The sequence below is a fragment of the Alligator mississippiensis genome, chromosome 1 (assembly GCF_030867095.1).
Source record: "Alligator mississippiensis isolate rAllMis1 chromosome 1, rAllMis1, whole genome shotgun sequence".
In the NCBI taxonomy this organism is placed as follows: domain Eukaryota; kingdom Metazoa; phylum Chordata; order Crocodylia; family Alligatoridae; genus Alligator; species Alligator mississippiensis.
Genome location: NC_081824.1, coordinates 443,601,088 through 443,623,687, shown reverse-complemented (window position 1 = coordinate 443,623,687; position 22,600 = coordinate 443,601,088). Strand labels below are relative to the sequence as shown.

Sequence of the window (22,600 nt, the reverse complement as noted above, 5' to 3'; positions counted from 1 at the left end):
AATCAGCAATCAGAGAAAATTAAGAACATCTCTAACATAAATAAAAATGCTTTCACCCATGTGAAGTATGTGAAAAACAGCTAATGATAAATAGTAACATTTCCAGCTGGGATGGGAAAGAGGAAGATCTCAGTGCTATATAAAGTAAAAGGTATTGACCATAGTTAATATTCTAGCCGTGTTACAATAGGACATAAAACCACGTAGGGAAACAGGTTCCAATTGACTGGACATTATTACAGAGCTTACAATAATAATGCTCTAGCTAGATGATTGCTGCCACAAGCATATGAAAACTTTCCATGTAAACATCTAATTAACAGTCTTAAATTTACAAGAATCTCATTTCACTGAAATTAAAGCTTCCTGCACTCCAGGATAATATGGAAATAATTCTGGTATTCACTTTATGTTGCTCAAAGTTAATGTTAGTACTTCGTACAATGTTTGTCCTTCAGATTAGCTAGATTCCTTGTGCCAGATCCTCAATAGTGCAAATCAGTGTAGCTCCATTGAATTCAACAGAAACTTGATACTTTATGGGAGCTGAGGCTAAGCTGCCTTGTGTGCATGATTCTACCACTCATTAACCCTTGGTAATTATACCCACAAGGCGTATTTCCATGTATATTTAACCCCTTTAAACCCAGATTTCTAGCCCCAGAGTTTCTCTTGTAATTAACAGCCAAAGATTAAAAATGTTCAATTACACTAAGACGTTTTGCTTTTGACTTTCTCTTTCTTATGGAAATTCTAATGTCTTACTAGCACCACATTATTCTTTTAAAAAGAACTGCTGGGAAAACCAGGGTACGTTTAATAATGCATTATTGTTATCCAGGAACACAGAGAGATTTCCAGTGCAGATGGGTTTTTTTCTTATAAAAACAAAGAACCTTAAAATCTGTCTCCAGGTAGTAACATATTCCTTTGACTGAAGCAACCCGTAAACAAGCAGTTTGTTACTGACTTTAATAGCAGAGGGAGCCAGTCTACAGTGTACTTTCTATCTGTGTTAGGTATATATAAGAGTCCTATCAATTCTGATTACTTTTCAAATAATCCTAGAACCTGATAAAAGAAAAATCAGTACTTCTCATAAGGTATTTACTACTGTCTCTGCTAAGTGGGGAGAGAGAAATGGTAGAAAGGAAGAAAATGATTACTTAGGGGAAATAAGAAGCTAGTGTAAATCAATGTAATATTCCATCATTTTTACAAAGAAAAGAAAAGAAAAATTCAAAGTAAATTACCAAGGGAGTTTTTCCCGACTTTCACCCGCTTCAAATCACCAGTCCTAGAAAGGGCTTTGGAATAACAAAAGTGGGGATCACTTCCAAAAAATTCATGACAGGTTTTACTCCATTTTGTTCTGACCCAGGATATTTAGGAGTGTTTAGTTCTAATTAAGAAAACACACAAATTTTCAAAATGTATCCACATGTTTTTCTCAGTGTCATATATGCTTAAATGATAATACACTTCATTTAGAAGGTTTATTGATGTAGGTGATGTGTTAATGGTTTGAATATCTATTCCCATTACTCATACCTCATTCTGTTCTGAAAGAGGCTAGCACGTCACTGGAAAACTAAGTCCTGCCCAATCATGTTTGCAAGTCCATGGTTTAAGTGCCTTGACACAGTGCTAGGAACATGTCCTAACAATATGTTTGTGTTCTCTCAAATTAGAGGGTGTATCCCTGAGAGCATGGTATAGGCATAGCCTTCAGCTTTGTCGCAGCTTATGTGTAAAAACATTGCTTTTTTCCCTGTTTAAAGCACTTTATTGCCATGACTTAACAGAAATGCACAGCTTTACAACATTTAAAAAATGGGTACAGTGCTTTAAATTAACCCTTGTTAAATGAGGCGTTAAATATGAAGTGCTGTATTTTACAGCACTGTAGCATCGTACAGCATTTTAAATAACTTCTGTAAACTGGTCCAATTTCTGACCATTGGAGAAATCCCAGGAGGCTTCAGAGCACCCCCAGCTGCCTAACCTGGAAAGTGCAGGAAGGCTCAGAGCCCCACCCCACCAAACACTTCACTTTTGTCATGCTTAAGAGTGCCATGACTTTATAGTGCTATAAAAAGCGCTCTAAATTACAGTGCTGTAAAATGTGCATGGAGAACTTCTGCATGTGCTTAGCTAGTGCCTAACTTCTGGCATGTGAACAGAGCCATTAAGTTTATTGAGACTAGCATATGACAATAAGTAAAAGTAGATCTAAAGTACTAGCTTAACTAAAATCCTAAAATGGGGCACTGCTAAACTGAGTCATATCTTCTCTAGTGGTAAAAAGATTATTTTTTTTAAAAGGCACGCATTAGACAGTGAGTCCTAAAATGTCCATGTTTTCCAATTCACCACACACAGTACAGCTTTCTTTTATACTTAGATTGGGAATTTTGTATGTGTCATCTGTAAACAAGAGCTGACCTTAATGTCAATCACTCTAAAATGCGCTTGTACATAGGAATACCAAAGTCTATTATAGTCATGTACAATGCACATATGTTAGCATGCAGTAAGCTGCAAGGACAAAATAAGAGGCCAAGTTGTGGTTACTTTGCAAATTTTGCGATGGCTTAGCATATTTATTTTGGTATTACAATGATTTGAGATATAACACAGAGGAATTGCATAAAAGCCTGAGAAAATGGTATAACTAGAATCCTGGTAATTTTGTGCTATGCTAGGGGACTTGGCCATAGTCAGGTTCCTAATTAGGTCAATAATATTTAAATAGCAAAATCCCATCTATGGTGGGAATATAAAAAATTCATATAGGAGTGGATGGTAATCTTGTTACTGTGGTTTCATTACAGCAGTAACTTATTCCCAGTTCCTGTTTGATTTGGAAGATCATATATGTATTTCAAGAAAGTAAGAGGGCAAGCAGGAAAAGAAGATAACTCACAGACATTCAAGGGGAAATAAAGGTTTCAGCTATTTACAAATACTTGCCCTGGTTGCTCGTAATCTACATTAAGGAATACTGACAGATTCCATATCCAGGCTAATATGAAATGACAGATTGCTCAGATCAGAACACTGCAAAAGGCCACAGGCTAAATGAGTCAATGCTGCTTCTCAACCAAGTTTGCATCTCAAAACTTCCCATTTCCAGCATAACCACAAAGCAATTTCTTACTACTGGTTAGGACTTCAGTGAGAAAAGTAGGATAAAGGAAATGGAACTGTTTTAGCCATTGCTTTTTTGGTTTTGGGTTTTTTTTTTCTTTTATCCAGTCATTGTCTCTTGGAGGGTATGACACTTTCTTTGGCTTCTTGAGAAGAGTCCACCTTAACACTCCTCTAATTGCCTTGAATACCTTTCTAGGGGACCCAAAAATAATTAAAACTAAAAGATAAAAAAAAAAAAGGAGGAGGAAAAAAGGAATGAAGATATAGAAGTGATTATTACTTCACCGGCCCTCTTTTGCTCTCCCCACCCCCCAAATCCATCAAAACATACATTTTCTTTCCATTTTTTTCTGATCTATTAATTGTCTCTTAGAAAATGGCAAAGTCTAAATGCAAGTTTTATAACTTTGCTTTCTGACATGATCCCATTAAAGTTTCTTCATGGTAAATCCAGGACCAAATTACAGGAGGTGGTTCAGCTTCATGAGAAATGTCATGTGTTCCTAACCTTGCAGGATTTACCAGAGAGTTTTAAATGAGTTTACAATCAACAATCTGTAAAAACATTATTAATATGCTTGCACCTTCTTGGAAAAACTGAATTCTCAGCTGTACAGCGGAATCAAAATGACAATGTTCATTTATTGTGATACACTTCCTTTAATAGTTGACTGTGGTGGAAAAAGCAGATGGTGGTAAATTCATGCACTGATATGAAATGACTTTACTGAAGCCCTTGGCAGAACTCTCATGGACCTCAATGAGGCTGCAATTTATCAGTTAATATAGCAAATCTAGTAGCATCTTTGAGCTAAGTGTGAATGTTATAAGAAAAATGTGTTCAGAGGACAGCTCCTGATATTGGTGATAACTATTTTGCCAGGAAAATTGTTGGGTACTGTAACATCGCATGGGAGCTGGGTTTAGTTGTGCATAGGCTTATGTTACATTATGCTGACCAGGTGGACTTGGACAATGAATGAAGCAGATCTCTGTCAGACTCGGCTCTTAGTAATTTCTGAGCTACATAGGAGACCAAGAGTAAAAGAAGCTAAGAAAATGCCTTGAGAGGAAGAATGGAGTTTGAAAGCTGATCATAGTTGAACCTCTTTGGCAATACAGGGGACAATGGAAGGAGGCTTAAACAGCTCTTCACAATATCTGCAGTGAGTGCCTGAAAAAAGGGAGTCAGAAGGTTGTCCATTTCTGACAACAAACAGCCTTTGTCTGCAACTTGGTGTTTTGGCATAGAAGTGAAGCTGCATTACAGAAATTTGAGGAGGATGGCACTCCATGTAAACAGTGAAACCTGTAGTAAGCAGCATGTTTTTAAACAGATTTGAAAAAGAAGGTGAAAAACAGAAGAGTTTGTGAATAATCTAAGGCTGAAAAACCACTTGCTCAGGTTAGGGGACTATACTGAATCCCTGAAAAAGAGATCAGATCATGACTGAGATTTCAGAGAAAACACTTAAGATGAAGACTGCTGAATAATCCAGAATTAATTCTTGAATAGAATTTACCAGGTAAGGAAAGTCACTGAGTCCTGACAGAAACTTATGGAGGATGCTCTGACACTGAAGACATTATAGAAAATCCAAAGTATAACAAAACATGAGATTCTGCCAAAAGTAATTGAGGTCATTAGCACAGTAGGGCCAAGGACAGCATGTTCCCCCTGCCTACAATCAATTTAAGGGGAAACTGTCACTACTAAAATGTTACAGGGGGGAAAAAAGATGCTTGAAAGGATGAATGAAGGTTGCTCATGGTTTAAAAAAACACAAAGGAAAAATCTGCAGCATTTCATACTGCTTAAGATGAAGAAGGTTGCTGAGGAAGCTTCTACAGCATATGCCAAAAATACAGGCCAAGTCAAGCAAAAGAGCCTGTACTAGTGGCAGGGGAAAAATTGTACCTCTTGAGAAAAATAGATATAGATTTCTTTATGAAGTATGGAGGGAAAAAACAATTTTGTATTAGACTGTTGCTTCCATGTACCTGAGATGGACTCATTAGAAGATGTATAACTAAACATTTAATCTTACACTGCAAAAAACTACTTTCACTAGATATGATTTAGCTAAAATAGTAATGTCTGACAATGGGCCACATTCTTGTGGATATGATTTAGAACAGATAGCAGAGAAGTACAGGGTTAGACAGATAGGGCGACTATACACTTACATTGAGGCTGCTCTGGCACACTGTAATTACAATGCAGTGGTGCATTAATCGATTCATCGAATCTGCTGGAGTATGGTAATTACCGCGCTCCAGCAGACTCCGGCATTACGTGTATCAGCGTTCCCACACTGAAAAATGGTGGTAGGGAAGGTTTAACTAAAGCTCATTCAATGGAATTCAGTTAAAGCACCCCCATTGCCATTTTTCAGCGTGGGGATGCTGATATATGCAATACTCTGGGCACTTTAATTAGAGTGGCTCTTAGAGCCACTCTAATTAAAGCGCTCCCTCCCGGAGCACATGTATAAACACCCATAAACTCCAAGATCCTGCTTCCCTCAATAAATTCCTTGTTTGGAAAGAATGGTAAAATGGGGCCAATTTTGTTCAATATCTTTATCAATGATCTGGATGGTGGGATGGATTGCACCCTCAGCAAGTTTGTGGATGGCACCAGGCTGGGGAGTGTAGTAGATATGCTGGAGGGTAGGGCTAGGATTCAGAGTGACTTAGACAAATTGGAGGATTGGGTCAAAAGACATCTCATGAGGCTGAAAAAGGACAAGTGCAAAGTCCTGCACTTAGGAGAAAAGAATACCATGTAGCAATGGACCTGGGGGTTACAGGGGACAATAAACTGAATATGAGTCAACAGTGTGCCCTTGTTGCCAAGAATGCTAACAGCATACTGGGCTGCATTAATAGGAGTGTTGCCAGTAGGTCGAAGGACATAATTTTTCCCCACTATTCTGCACTGGTGAGGTCACATCTGGAGTACTGTGTCCAGTTTTGGGCTCCCCACTACAGAAAGGATGTGGAAAACTTGGAGAGAGTCAAGTGGACAACAACAAAAATGGTTAGAGGGCTAGGGTACATGACTCCTGAAGAGACGCTGAGGGAGCTGGGCTTATTTAGTCTACAAAAGAGAAGACTGAGAGGGGATTTGATAGCAACCTTTAACAACCTGGAAGGTGGTTCCAAAAAGGGTGGAGTTAGACTGTTCTCAGTGGTGGCAGATAACAGAACAAGGATCAATGGTCTCAAGTTGTAGAAAGGGAAGTTTAGGTTGGACATTAGGAAAAACTCTCTCACTAGGAGGGTGGTGAAGCACTGGAACAAGTTAACCAGAGAGGTGGTGAAATCTCCATCCTTGGAGGTTTTTAAGGCCTGGCTTGACAAAGCCCTGGCTGGAATGATCTAGTTGGGGATGATCGTGTTTTAGCAGGGGGTTGGACTAGATGACCTCCTGAGAGTCCTTCCAACCCTAATTTTCTATGATTCTATGACTGTACTAATTATAAACCTCCCTTTCTTTAAAAAAAGCAAGGAACTTTACTCGCCAAAGTCCTTTCCCTTACACATGATGCATTTGTGTTGATAAAAGTGCAGTGATAAAAAATTAAAGATGATGAAATCACTGATGTAATATAATCCTTTTCTTTTAAAAATAAGGAAACTAAAAATGTTCCTGTGTTTATTTTTCTTATGACCAATAGCTGTGACTGAATAGAGAACAGATATTTTTACAGAGAAAAATCACTCCTGCAGTATTGTACTAAAACTATAATTATTGAATATTTTTGTAGTCTTTTAGTGTCATTTTAAGTTCATTCACAATCTTTTTTCTTAGAAAAATTATGTGTATGTTTTATAACATTATCTGGTATTTTTGTAGTGATCAATACTATAATTTTTCACACCATATTTTTTTTAGATCGCAACATTTGTTAACAAAGTTGCCAATGTATAAATATCCATGCAACTGGGGGTGATTTTTCTACAAGCATCCACTCCTTTGGGCATATAAACCATAAGTACTGCAATAAGATCTCTATAATTTCCATTGTTCTTGAGAACATAGGTAGAGTGACAGTGGATCTCAGATTTGGAGACTGAGATCTAAGATGCCAGCTTGAACCTAGCTCATGTCATTTGTAATCAAGTACTGTTACCGTTTTGTGGAAGCTCAGTGTGCAGTGAGTTTACTGGTTAGTCTGTTTCTGAGTGAGCATGTATCTGAGCTCCAAAGCCAGAGCATAATTGTGCTGAGATTTCTAATTGACAGGCTTGACAGATGAACCAAATCCTTTAGATCAGGGATATCTGACTCAGGGCCCACAGGATTAGGCCCACAGATCAGCCCTGCCTTCCAAAAGTAGTGAATGTGTCCTGTCCAATGATGAACCCGTGCACTGCTCCAGACTGGCCCCACGCTGCATATGGCATGTGGGACTGCCTGGGGCATGCCATACATGGGTCTAGGTTGAGACCCATAGGCAGCACCCCAGGCCTTACAATAGGCCAAATATGACCTGCAAGTCAAATGGTCATTAAAACTGCATTACTCTTGTACTAATAGGCTATGTCTACACTCGTATTATTAGTCATACTAATTAATACAATTCTAAGTCACAGCACAGATGGGACACAGAAATTTATTGCGAATTATATTTAACCCTGAAGTCCAGCTTTAAAATGACTAGCAAAAAATATCTATGTCCTGTGTACTGTCTATATTAGGTTGTAAAGTCATGTCAGAAAATACTAGGACCACAAGGACATGTGTGTGAAAGAACTTCCTGGGTCACTGAAAGTATTCCCCTGCTGTCATAAGCAACTTTGTTAATTAATCCCTTGTATAAACTGATCAGGCACTATTTGAAAAGTAGGTAGGTATTTTGACCCTTTTGACTGCTGTTGCATGGGTGTTCCAGAACCGCACTTCTCTGATTATTAGAAACCAATTTTTCCTAACTTCCAACCTACATTAATTCATGATCAAAGTAGACATGTTTCTTCTTGTGCCATGTCTGTGTGTCTGTACAGCAGCTGCTGTACAAGCAGGCTCTGCCCTTTAATGGCAGGTACCAACGAGTGTGTACATGCAGGGGTGCACATTTCTTGTGGGACAAAAAGCAGTGATTCATATCTGTGCCAGTGTTATTTGTCCCAGGGCACACCCCTGCACACATGCTCTAATGTACAGCAAATTGACCTGGGTAGGGTAGGGGAGAGTGTCCCCAGCCGCTTTACCTGGGGTCCTGGGGGCCTCCTGGGGTACCAGCAGCACCAAGCTCAGAGCCTGGCCACCAGCCAGAACATGGCTCTGGTGGGCCAGGCTCCATTTCTGGCTGTGCCACTTTTTTAGCAGCAGTTGTTTTTGATGCTGGGATCTCCTGGTGTCAAAAAAACTTGCCATGCTTCAAATTAGCAACTCAGCAAATGGGTACACATACACTGTGTGTTGTTTGTGGCACCTCAAATGGGTTTGACGGGCTACAAACTGTATGTGCACACTCATCAGGAGATGCCCTAAGAGTCCTTCTGAAAGTTTAAACAACAGTCTGCGAATAGGCTTGGGGGCTTGCAGCCACTGTCTGGCTTTGCTTCTTTGAGAGCCCTTCAGCCAAGGCTTGTTTAAATTCTTAAACAAGTAAAGCAAATCTTCAGCAAACCCAGGTAGCAGAAGAGAGCCCTTTAACTGTGGCCCTTTCTACAGATGCAAGTTCTTCAAGGTTTCAGTTCACTACTAGCCAGTAAACTGCTCCTTCCCAGCTCAAGCTGCTTGAACTTTCTTTCCTTGGGCTTTTGAGTCACCCTCCTACCCCAGAGCCTGTTTCTCTTAAAGGCCCCAACTCCTCTGTTATATGCCAACATTGTCCTTAAGCTTAAATAACTTTCTACTCTCCCTAAAATATATCCCTGCTGCTAATGCATTCCTAGAAAGTTGTCACATCTCTCTCAGCCTTTATTTTTCCAGGCTAAATAAGCTAAGCTCTTTTAATCTACTCTTATAAAACAAACGCGCCATTCTCCCGATCATCCTGAGAATCTCTCTTTACATCTGTTCTAGTATGAATTCATATATTTTAAACATGTGTGATCAGAATTACATTTGATATTCCAGGTGAGGTTGTACAAGTGCCTTGTACAAGTTTGTTAATACTTCTTTCTTTGTATTGAAACTGCCTTGATACACCCTAGGATTTCATTGACCTTTTTTCATGACCACATCACCAAGATAGTTCATCATCGTTCTGTGAGTAGCTAATACACCAGGCCTTTCTCTTCTCTGTTGTTTCCAACTGATAAGCTCCCAGTTTATAGCAGAAATTCTTGTTACTGATCCCAAGGTGCATGACCTCAGAGCTTGCTACTGCATTACTCTTACATTTCATATCATTCTATTACTCCAGGTGTCAAGCTTATCCATTTCTTCCTTCATGGTAGGCTTCATATTAATAATGCCCCAAAGCTTTGTGTCTTCAGCAGTTTTATTAGAACTCTCCTACATTGTGTCATCATTAATAAAAAATATTGAATAAGAGTGGTCCCAAGAGCAGTCCTGCTTCCAACACAACCCATTGTCAAATGCCCCTTAGTTAGTTCTTTAACCACTATACAACACTTATTTTAATACCCATCTTCTACAAAGTTTAACTCATCATGTCCCATGGTAGCCTATCAAATCATTTACTGAAATCCATGTAGATTAGAACTATTGTATTTCCTATTCTGGATATTAGTTATTTTATTAAAATAAAGTATCATACTAATCTGGAAAAAACAGCCTTCTGTTAAACTATACTGCATATTATCCCATTTTCCATTTACTTCAAAACCTATATTCTTTGCTTCAAATTTTATTCTGAAGTCCTGTTTACCATTGAGGTCAAACTAAGATGTACTCAGTTTTCTGGATCACTTTTTCCCTTCATCTGTCAGTATGGGTCTATATTTAATATTGCCCAAGTATAAGAAAACAACCCTATCTTGTTAGTTTTATTTAAATATTTGGTATTGGACCTGTGATTCCATGTGCCAGTTCTTTCAGAATTCTAGACTGGAGATCATGGAGAGTCATATTGTCCTAACATGAACGCAATGAGCTATTTGATGTTCACTTTCACCTTGAAAGTGATTATTTCCATTTCCCTACCTTCATTTCCATTACCCATCCTACTTTGTCTTCAATATTCAACAGAACAATCCTTATTGAAAACTAAGCTAGCCTGTTCTTGCTGTTTTGGGGGAATCTCAATATTGTATTCAACATTATTTCATCCTCACTTCATAGAGGCCCCACCTCTTCTTCTTTGCATGTTTTCTTTTTTATATGCCTGGAAAACATGTTGTTACTTTCCTAATTAAAACATGTTGACATACAGTATGCAGATGGTATCTCTAGGGTTGAATTACCATGACAGGTCAGGCTGGGAAGCCTGTATTCAGATTGCTTCTGCTGTACCTGTTTTGTGGGCAAACAAGCATTTCAGTCTCTACCAGAGTGGTCATTCTGGCATATTTCCCAAGCATCAAAAAGTAAAAATAATATGAATGCCAATCATTACTTTTTTTTTTTACAAATTGCTTAACAGGATGACTTACCAGCAATTCTCCTTGCAAGCCTTTGATTATGCAGTTCTTCATTTTATATTGCGAGAGTTGTTAGCTGGCTGGAAGTGCAGCTGAAAATATGCATATTTCACCAGATAATTTTCCATGAAGTATAACTTTTTTCCTTCAAAGTTCTTACAGGCAAGCTGTTTCATATTAAAATTTAGTTATGTATAAACTTTAACAATTTGTGCATTGTTGTGAAAGTGGCTTTTCATTTGCCAGATACTGGCAGTATAATGATGAAAACCATCACCATTTTTCAAGTTCCATTGTTACACTCAGGCCCTCTCTACATATGTCTCTAAAGGCACAATTGGATCTAATGCATGATCCACACAATTGTGTCTCTTGCCATGCCACATATGCATGGCAGGGGACACAATTGTAGGATCATGTATTAGATCCGATTGCACCTTATGGCTGGTGTAGAGGGAGCCTAATCCTGGACTCCCTCTGCATGGACAAGAAACAGGCACCCACAGCTGAAAGGCCCCTTTGCTGAGGGGGCTTCCAGCTGTGGGACCCACATGCAGCTGGGACTGAAATTCCCTTCAGTTGATGAGGTTTATGGTCCAAGCTGCACCTCATGTACAGTTGGGACCCAGAGGCTCCTCAGCTGATGTGGTCTCTGGGTCCTGGCTGCACATGAAACGCAATCCAGACTCAGAGTCCTGTGTAAGCCTACAGGTTTCAGGCACCCCTGACTTTTGGAGGCCATGCCAGCCACGATCCCCAGGGTTCAGGGGTTGCATCGCTGCGGCTGGGAGCCCTGTCAGCTGATGGGGCTCTGAACCACAGAAGAGACCCTGCTACAGACCCAGCCACAGAAGAAACCCTGCAAATTAAAGCTCTGTAGCAACCAGCTATAACGTTAGTACACAGTTTTGAGGTCTAACTTTATAGCTGTTTGGAGTTTTGTATTGTGTGATAGCTGCTTTGCATGTGTAGCTGGTCTCAAGCTAACTGCACAATTAACCAGTTAACTGTGCAATACCTGTAACATGTACAGGGGGCCTCATACTATGGTGACATAAGAGCATTGACTATAGAGTATCCTGTAAAGGAAGATATAAGGTGCTGGTTGTGCAACCTAACTATGGGTGGTTGAGCCCAATCCACTCGAGTAGGTCGGGGACAAAAGGGTTTGGGCCTTTCCTCCTTCTTCTGTCTCTCCCTCCGTCGACAGAAACACACCAGGGAGGCAGTGAGATAAGAAAATCGCTTTACTCACTATTTCAGGCAACAAACTCGTACAGCTGTATCAGGAATCTAGTTCGCCGACTCCTCGGGAGCTCTTAAGTATGTTCTGATGGTATACCAAATCATGATGGGGCTGTCCAGGTTTTCGCGGACACAGGACCTCCGGTGAGGGTGATCAGTCCTCTCCGATATTACGTGGGTCCCCCCCAGTTGTTTTGGTGCGGTCCCCTTTTTAACCGGGCAGCGTCTGCCCGCCCCCTGCCAATCAGCAGGGGCGGGAACACTGCTAACCGTGCCCATCACTCCTCCTCCCCATGCTATGAGCACGGCTTGCTCTCACATTGGTGTTTGGTCATATCTTTCTCATTTCTTTACCACATGTCCCCTTGACCAAATGCCGATCTCAAGCATGGTTGGGTTCAAGAACTCCCTTCAAATACAGCATCTAATACAGGTATATAATAAAATACTAAGCAATGACTAAGTCTAATCAAGTCTGTCTAGATGCAGCACGACGTTTCTGCCGGGGGTCATCTCCAATGGGTTCACTCGCGGCGACGAACCTCGCATCGTGTTATGCATCGACGACTTCATGCCGCTTCGGGCTGGAAAACAAAACTCGGGGTTCATTAGTAGCATGTACTAAACTGTACTGCGTCGACTTAGCCAATTATGATGAGCTAAGATGGTGTGTGTGGGTGTGACTGCTTCAAGGGAAACAAGATAGGTGTTTGGGTACTCGCTGGGCTCAAGTACAACACCGGGAACTGGAGTCGGATGCTTACTGGTAGCCGTGGGAATGGTCAGCCACACTGTTTCTTGGGATGAGTAACATAGCTTCCAGGCCGGACGTGGCACCGGGGTGCATTCATCCCATAAAGCTTTAGTGGCGTTCATGGTAATTAGTACATCATTATTGTACTTGGTCTAGTTCTTAAACGATCCGTTTTCCCTCAGTCTTAGCTGTTCCTTGTACAGTCCTATCTGGCGCTCCATGACACCATTCGACTGCGGATGGTAAGGTAGATGGTGATGCCACTGAATATTGTGCTCCGTTACGAACCGCTCTAAACTTCTGGAGTTAAAAGGTGGTCCTCCATCGGAATGTATGACATAGGGTACTTGCCAATGAGCGAAGGCAAGCTGTAGACATCCCTGAATTATGGGAGTGGTGGTCTTCCTCATGGGGAGAACGAGGATTTGACGGGTTCCCAGGTCCACAATTACTAATCCCTTATTCGGTGGTTTGTCTCCTGGGAGTGGCCCGAGCAGGTCCACTTGCCACACCTTTCCTGGAGCAAAATGTGCTGGGTCATAGACACCTCTTTTGTGCTTGTGATGCACCCGTTTCTCTCGTGCACAAACGGAGCAGGCTTGGACTATCTTTCTCCATTGTTTTACACTCGGTCCTTTGCTGCCTTCTTCTGTCCAGCGTGCTTGTGCTCTTTTTGCTCCAAGGTGTCCCCAGCGCTCGTGGAGCCAAGCGAGAAAGGGATCAATGTCTACAACATCAGCGACATGTAACTGAGGCACTTCCTTCTCATCCATGGATCCTTGGTGTGCCAGCAGCTGATATATAATGGCATGTACAGGATCTGTATCGGGTTGGTGAGACCGCGTGTGTTTAATTAAGGGTTGAACAGAGAAGTGTGACAAAATGGTCTTGACATAGTCCCAGAGAGTCGTGTGTTCCGTAGCTTGCGCCTTTCCGGTGACAATCCTGTATATATATTCTGAATCTACGGCTATAACAGGTACCGGAAGCATCCCGTCGTGGTGACGGTAGGCATGTTCAAGAGCTAGTTGGAAACCTCATAGTTCAGATGCTTGAACTGACTCTTCTGGATGGGACGTTTTGAGCTCATAGTCATGACAAAGGTCACAATAATATCCATATCCTCTGCCATCACTGGATGTACCGTCTGAAGCTATCCATGCCGGGGACGTGGTCCCATACAATCTCAGGACACTGGAATCATCCTCTTTAGTGACCGAGATCACCTCTCCATCAGCGACTTGCCACGCCGACCAGTGATACTGGTGACAAAGGACTAGGGCGCTCCAAGTCTTCTCCGTGCCCTGATACTCTGGGAGGATCCTGCTAGGATTAAGCAGTCCTAGTGTGGTGCCGCTGGGTGCGAGAAACACACCTGGACTCGCTGCGAGGTGTTCCCCCAGTCGGGCTGCGAGCATAACCTTTCCTAGACAACCATATCGATGTTGGTGGCTTTTTAGTGTGCGATGACCCATATATGTGAGTTCCCCCGTTTCGGTGTCATTGGCTGTAAACCAGATATGCTCCATCATGTAGCCTACATGGATCGTCAGGAGGCTACCGGCTGGGGGCGCGATCAGGCGCATCACTTTGACCTCTGCCATAACCTGTTTTAGTGCAGCTTGGTCATGCTCACTCCATGGGACTCTACGTCGCATCTTCTTACGGATTTGCTGTTGCAGACGCTGGATAACTTTTAGATGTGCTGGTGTCATGAAGTTACGGAACCAATTTAGCTGGCCTAGCAAGCCTTGAAGGTCTGCCTGCGTAGTCGGCCAAGGCGAGGACAGCTCCGGGGTAGCATTGTGTGCTGTCACCGATCACCATGGTCCAGTGAATTGTGTCCCTAAAAACTTGATGTCCAAGGACGGCTCGCTCATGGACTTTGTCAGATTCACTGTCCATCCTTGATTGCTCAAGTGGTCCTTTAGGTTTGCAGTAGTGATGCGGACCGCGGCACGGTCATGCCCCATAATAACAACATCGTCGACACAGGTCCAGATGTGGATGTCTGCAGTCTTTGGGTGGGTATGGACAAAGCTGTCGATTGTCCCATTCATCACTGCAACAGCTAGGGCTGGTGCATTGCGGTAACCTTGGGGACAAACCTTCCAGGAAAACATCTGTCTGCCTACACACATATTAAGGATCCCATACGGGTCATGTATAGGAATCGAGTAAAACATGTCCTTTAAATCTAGCATGGTGGCAAACCACTCTCCACCTCTCTCTATCTCTGTCATGCTGTCGAGGATGTCTGAGACAGTCTGCATGGCGGGCATCTGGAGTGGCTTACAGCAACGATTTGCTTGTCAGTAGTCCACCACTAGACGAGCCTCCATCGGCTTTCCCAGTTTGGGGATTCCCCATCCAGCTGAGAGGTAGGTGGAGGACTTCACGGGCTGGATGCACTCTCGCTTGCACAAATCAGCCAGAAGATCTCAGATTTGGAGCTGCAAATCAGTGTGCGTCGGGATTGGCTGATACCGCCAGGGTGTAGAGCTCGCTAGCGCTGGCTGGTGTTTTTCCCCTGATGTCACAGTCAATGGGAGTGCTAGATATATGACATTCTTTAAGGCCAACGTCTTTATCACAGGGATACCCAAGATATTTATGCCCCCTAAGACTCCATGCAATACCCTTTTGTTGATCCAAAACTTGACCACGGGCGCAGATGTCATGGCATTCAGCCCTTGTACGAAGATGACCTTGGATGTCTTAACGTGGGGGGTGTCAGATCTCAACACATTTACTTGAGCTCCCGTATCTAGCAAAAAGCGTATAGGGGTAGGGATAGAATCTGCAGTCTTGCTCACATCATAAGTTGCATGCGGGCGTTCATCATCGGTAGGTTGGCCGTCGTCGCCTGTCTCAATGGCCGCTACTGGTTTTTTTCCCTGTCTACCTCCTGCTCCCTAAGCTTGAAGCCTAGGTTCAGTGCCAGCGTCCTTTGCCCCTCATCTCCTAACCCATGAAGCTGATTCTTTGTCAGACCGCTCTTGCTCAGCAGGAAACTGAACATAGTGCGTTCCTTAAGTGTGCGGTCTGGTGGTCATCCACGCGGTGAACGATCAGTTCGGGGTTTTCTAGGCGTTGCTTTCCACGCTCCTATGGCCTGTACCTCCTGTACCATCGCTGGCGAGGTAGGCTTGGTTTTTCGCGCTGTGGTAAGCTTTCCCAGACTGCTAAGAACATTTCCTATCAGCCCTCCTACCAGTGGGTGTAATAACAAGCAGAACATGAGTGTATTCGTACCTCCATAAATCTCAACGCAGGCCTCCACTGCTGACGTTGATACAGGACCCTTGCCAGGATCGTTGCACCAGCGATGCGGCCAAACATTGTTCGCTTGGTGTGGAGTCAGGTTTAGTGGGCACCGTCCAGCGTCCCAAGTTAAATAACTGGCTCCCACTATTGCGTACAGGAGCTGTGCGGGTGATGGATCATCGGGCGGGTCCGCATGCCAAGCATGAGCTCGGCTCAACAACGCTGGGACCGTGGCAGCACACAGAGGGATTGGCCAAACTCAGTTGCTCAGTATGTGAGTCACGTCGCTACACGCTCCTCCACTCCATGCGGGCTGGCGCATTAGGATAGCACACTCCTCCGGGTCTACTAGGTCTGACCCGTGCTCTAGTATCAGTCATCCTAACCATATTGCCAGTGTTTCACCCAGATTTAGTCAGGTATCCTTTGTTAATTCTTGGAGTTCCCCTCTAGTGCGCGTGCGGAAGGTGGTAAGGGTGCGGGTTCCCGCGCCATCGACGACAGTCTTCACTATGGCTACAGGGTTCGCATGCAGAATGGGTGAGCCTGTGTCAGTGGGAAGGGCGGAGTACGGCTCTGGCGAGATGTTATATGGAGGCGGTTCCTTGGGCGGGGCCGACAGGGTCTCTCTAACGTCGGGGTTTCCCGCCTGGGGCTCTTTGGCCATGCCTTCTTCTTTGCCCGCAGCGCTATCTTTAAGCGGGGGCTCAGGCTGTGCAGCGCTCTGCTGCTTGGCCGTTCTAGTCAGCATATCTATTATGCTGGCTTGGTTCACCGCATGCCACAGCAAGGTAGTCACTGAGCGAAACAGGATATTAATCATTTTCCCCTTGTTCCACCTCTGTCCCGTCCACCCCACGGCATCCCATCCATCGGCCTCAAGACTCTCACGGAGCGCCATTAGGATTTCATTCTCGGTGCCCCCAAGATTGAGATCGGGGCATTTGAATTTATCGGGAGGGGTTTCGCAGCTGCTCCCTTCCTTTAGGTACTGAATACACTTGGCATACTCTTTTGCGGAAGTATGGTCATCCTTGCCTGCGAGCCTGACACAGCTAAGTAACGCCTCGGGCTTTTTATCGGGTGGATGATAAAGAACTGTGGGGCTGGAAAGGAGACATCCTAGGGCCGCAGGACTGAGACCTGACAGGACCCATTCCTTAGGCGGCTCCTCACTATCTTCGGTCGGGCGGATGGAAACATAGCCTTCCATCTTCCCGTCCTGCCCAGCTTGATGATACACCACATGAGCCCATAAATCATCGGCATTCGTGGTTGGGGGCCAGTGATGGTTTCCCCACGGGCAACGCCTAATTAACTCGTCGGCATCTCCTTCGTTTCCCCTTTTCCCCGAGGATCCCATCCTCGTCGTCACGTGCAACCTAACTATGGGTGGTTGAGCTCAATCCACTCGAGTAGGTCGGGGACAAAGGGGTTCAGGCCTTTCCTCCTTCTTCTGTCTCTCCCTCCGTCGACAGAAACACACCGGGGAGGCAGTGAGATAAGAAAATCGCTTTTCTCACTATTTCAGGCAACAAACTCATACAGCTGTATCAGGAATCTAGTTCGCCGACTCCTCGGGAGCTCTTAAGTATGCTCAGATGGTATACCAAATCGTGATGGGGCCATCCAGGTTTTCGCGGATGCAGGACCTCTGGCGAGGGTGATCAGTCCTCTCCGATATTACGCGGGTCCCCCCCTGCTTTGTTTTGGCGCACTCCCCTTTTTAACCGGGCAGCATCTGCCCGCCCCCTGCCAATCAGCATGGGCAGAAACGCTGCTAACCGTGCCCATCACTCCTCCTCCCCATGCTATGAGCACGGCTTGCTCTCACGTTGGTGTTTGGTCATATCTTTCTCATTTCTTTACCACATTGGTCACTGTTTCCTCTCAGCTGTGTGGTGTGTGTGGCCACCATGCCACACGGCCAGGCATGCCTGTGCACACACCACACAACTTAGAGGGAATGCTGGTGCCGGTCAGTGCAAGGGAGAAAGAATACAGTTTAAATCACTGCCAATTCCCAAATTAGATGATGGACTTTGAGGTTAGTGACATTTTTCTAACAATGTTTTAGATCTGCACTTTTTTCAGAGTAAATATTAAGCAAATTCAGAGAGGGTTTTATTGATATTGCCTAATGTGATCATGTTTTATTTCATTCTTATCATGCCATATTTAGATAAATCTTTTGACTCCAATAGTCATTTATTTGTTTAAAGTAAGACCGAATATGCTGTCAGGAGAGTGTCCCTATTTGCAGTGGGGAACATACAGAACTGACCTGTTCTTTTTTTTTTTTTTTTTTGCATTCCTACTTTCTTTTGGAAGTTATTCTACTATTATATTTTATTGCTGAAAGTGCTTTTACATTTAAAATAAATAGTAGTACATTCTCCATAAAAATAGACTCTGCTTTTTCCTGTTTAAATCCCACAAACTATACATAGCGCCAGAGAGAGATTTTTTCATGAATGAGGTCAGACAGCATTGTCAGACAGTTTTCAGCTGAAAAGCTATTTAGTTGCCTTGATAATTTAGTTTGTATATGGCACTGAAGTTCTTGCTTATTGTAAATTTTTCCTAACTTCAGTTAAGAAGGATTTAGAGCCAGATCCAAAGACAGATTTTCAACATACCTGACCCCCACAGAAGAATCCACAGCCCTGAGTCTAATGATTAGGTTTCCTACACAATTCATCGGGAAAGTTCAGCATCTCTGAATGGAATCATGATATCCAGAATTCTTCCTGAGCTAGCTGATAGGAAACAATGAAATAAGAGTGTGCTGTAGTTAGGGCCCTGCACTGGAAAAGGGGAATCTTGTGACTTCCTAGGTTCTTCTTTTTAACAATGTTTGAACAAAACTAAAATTGCAACCCCCAACACAAAAAGCAGTGTCTCAGATGAGTAATCCCAACGAATTCAATGAGGATACTCATGTATGCAGAGATTGTAGAAATGGGCTCACATACTGAGAGAAGGGGGGAAAAAAGAGCACAATGAATAAAAGAAGCAGACAGAACTTATTTCCATCCCTGTGCTGCACTATGTATAGCAAGTGCCATAAATCATCTTTTGGCCATATACAATTAATTTTATGCTTTTTCCCTGTCCTTCTCCACTTTTTACTCCTCATTCTCCTTAGATTTGATTTTTTAAGGTCAGTCTTAGTTTTAGGTGGAACAACTTTTTTTTTAGCTTACTGGACAATAGTATAGTACATGATTTTAAAGACAAAAAATATCACTTACAAAGGTATCATTCCAAAAAATCATGATCATTAAAGCCAAGTACAGACATTATACATAAAACAGTCTAAGTGTTTGGAAATTGTTCTAAACCTATAAACATACAGAAGTTTGGTGCACATAGACCAATATAAAAATGGTGGAACTTATTCTAAAATAGACCTAGTTCAATGTGCATTCAAATCTAATTGATTTAGGTTAGACCAGTGCATCAAACTGCTGTATCAGATCCCCTACTGAGTTTAATTAGATTGCTGTCTCTAGCATCCCAAGCTCCTTTTTGGCCCCCCACAACTTACGCGCTCACAGGGGGCCACACTAGCACTTGGCCCATGCTTGCCTGCTCCAGCTGAGCACTCAATGAGCTCCCCAACCTCCCCCAGAATTGAGTCAGCACAAACCATTTCTGCAGTCCCACTCCCTGCCTGTGATGAACTGTCATCCATTGGCATGTTGTGGGGGAGAGCGTCAAAGGGATGGAAGGGAGACATCTGCATCCCCTGCACAAACCCCCAGACCTGGGCACCTGCATCCCCAGGCTGTGCCCCACAGACTGAAACTCCCAAAGCCCTATAGTGGACACAGCCCCATGGACTGCAACCCTGGCTCCTACACAGCCAGCCAGGGACCCACGTGCCTCCTCATGTGGGCGCAGACTGCAACCCTAGCTCCTGCACACCACATCTCAATGGTCAGTAGCTGGCATCCTGCCACCTGGACCCCAGCATGGACTCCCCTCCCGTTCCAAGCAGGAACTGGTGCCAACAACTTGCCTCGGTTGGGTCAAGGTGGCAGGGGGCAGAACTTCAGAAATGTGCCTGCATGGACGCAACCCTGTGTCCTCCATAGCTCAGCCACTGCTGGTAGGTACCCAGGCCATGGGCACCTGAGGTGCTGAATGGCTTTTTTGACCTGCAGCTACAGGGTCCCAGAGTATAAACATAGTGCCCATGTTTAAGAAAGGGAAAAAGGAGGATCCAGGAAACTACAGACCAGTCAGCCTCACCTCAGCCCCAGGAAAAATCCTGGAGCAGATCCTCAAGGAAGCCATTTCTAAGCACTTGGAGGAGAAGAAAGTGATTAGGAACAGTCAGCACAGATTCATCAAGGGCAAGTCATGCCTCTTCAACCTGATTACCTTCTATGACAAGGTAACTGGCTCTGTGGACTCAGGGAGACCAGGGAATGTGGTGTACCTTGATTTTAGCAAGGCTTTTCATATGGTCTCCCACAACATTCTCATCGGCAAGCTAGGAAAGTAAGGGCTGGATGAATAGACTGTAAGGTGGATAGAAAACTGGCTGGAGCATCGGGCTCAAAGGGTAGTAATCAATGGTTCAATATCTAGTTGGCAGCCTCTATCAAGTGGCGTGCCCTAGGGGCGGTCCTCGGGCTGGTTTTGTTCAATGTCTTCATCAATGACATGGAAGATGGCATAGAGTGCATCCTCAGCAAGTTTGTGATTATTTAGTTTGGTAAAGAGAAGACTGAGGGGGTTTAATAGCAGCCTTCAACTACATGAAGGGAGGTTTGAAAGAGGATGGAGCTGGACTGTTCTCAGTGGAGGCAGACCACAGAACAAGGAGCAATGTTCTCAAGTTGCAGCAAGGGAAGTTTAAGTTATATATATATTAGGAAGAATTTTCTCACTAGGAGGGTGATACACTGGAATAAATTACACAGAGAGGAATCTCCATCCTTGAAGGTTTTTAAGATCCAGATAGACAAAGCTTTGGCTGGGATGATCTAGTTGGGATTAGTCCTGCTTTGAGCAGGGGGCTGGACTAGATGACCTCCTGAGGTCCCTTCTACCTTTGATTTTCTATGATGCTATGATTCTACTAGGGTTCGGGGGAACACTGAGCATCCAAGCCAGGGCAAACAGACAGATGCCTGTGAAAATTTCAGGAGCAGGTGGGGCATGGGCTGACATGGCAGGGGACATGCTCACATGCCTGGCAGCCAATCAGGCAGTGTCCAGCAGCCCTGCAGGGCCTGGTGCGAGGTGTGCAGGAGCAACCCCAATCGGTTGGCCTTGGCCAGTGCAGGCAGCCTGCATGCCTTGCCTCCTTCACCAAAGGATGACTATGCGTTCTGTTCACTACCAGTTAACCTAGGTTACAGAACCAGTGTAAGTTAAATTGATTCCTCTTTGGACTTTTGGCTAGGGGCAGAAATTAAAAAAGCCTGCGCCTGAATTGATTCTATCTTTGCAGGTTAGTCTAACCTGGCTAGACTGAACCGGTTTGTAACCATTCAGACATTCCCTCTGGACTGAAGAAATGCAGGCACATGTCTGCAATGGCTCAGGCTAGAAGCCAGGGGGTGCTAGAGCAGCCTTCTCTCCCCTTCCACAATTCTGAGCTGGGGTGAGGGGGAGGAGGGCTATAGCCAGGCCCCAGTTGGACCGTTCATTAGGGAGGGGTTCCCCACCCCTCACTGCTCTTAATTAGCCCAGCAAGAAGTTGATAACTCAGTGTTTATCATCCCATTAAGAAAACAGAAGCCTCTCTCATTAGTTCAAGCTCTTCTTAAAAAAAACTATTTCCAAGGAAGGAATGGAGGGACATCACCAGCTGAGCTGTTGATTAGCTCCAAAAAGCCCTAAGCAGACACTGTTCTGTCTGCCTTTGTCCTGTCTGCCTTATACAGACACCTCTCAGCATTAGCTAGCATATAACATTCTGGCTACATTGCGTGCTGTGGGAGAAGGGGACTAGTGGGGCAGGGGACACGGGGAAGCCAGGCAGATGCTGCTGTGCCCGCCATCTCTGCCAGAGCTCCAGCCAGGGAGCAGAGGGGCGGGGTCAGCCCTGCTCTGGAGCAGAAGGCCCTATCCAGAACTGCAAAGCATCTAGGATGCTGGGGGACTCTTGCTTAAGATTAAACCAGGAAGAGGTCTGGGACAGAGATTGCTTAAACAGGTTTGACCCAACTTAGTTAAGTCTGATACTACATTCAACTGGGTTTATCTCAAACCAGTTTCAGCCATTTTCAAACTGCTTTATGTTCACGGAACATCTGTTCAGGTACAGATTTAAACCAGTTTCTGATCACTTCAACTGCTTTATGTGTAATGTCTGTCCCTAGCCTTTGAATGTCTGTACCTGGCCTAAGTTTCCAAGGAACCAATTCACTCAGTCCTCCCTGAGTCTCTTTTAATTACAGGAGGGAAAGGGAATAAAATGGGCTTACTGAAGTCTATCTTGAAACAGAAGCAGATTTAAATATCATCTTTATCACCCCACAATACAGTGGCAGCAGTCCATAATCCTGTTTATTCGCTCTAAAAGATAACCTTCTAGAATCTGCCTATGTTTGAGTTAGCTGGTACCTACTATTACCGGATAAAAACATTTTTTATAAT

General features: G+C 43.8%; 1 protein-coding gene across 6 annotated transcripts in view; it reads left to right on the top strand.

Moving 5' to 3' along the window:
* The window catches only part of CNTN5 (contactin 5), a 1,172,720-nt gene that overhangs the window by 1,000,337 nt on the left and 149,783 nt on the right, over window positions 1-22,600 (top strand). The window lies entirely within an intron of this gene.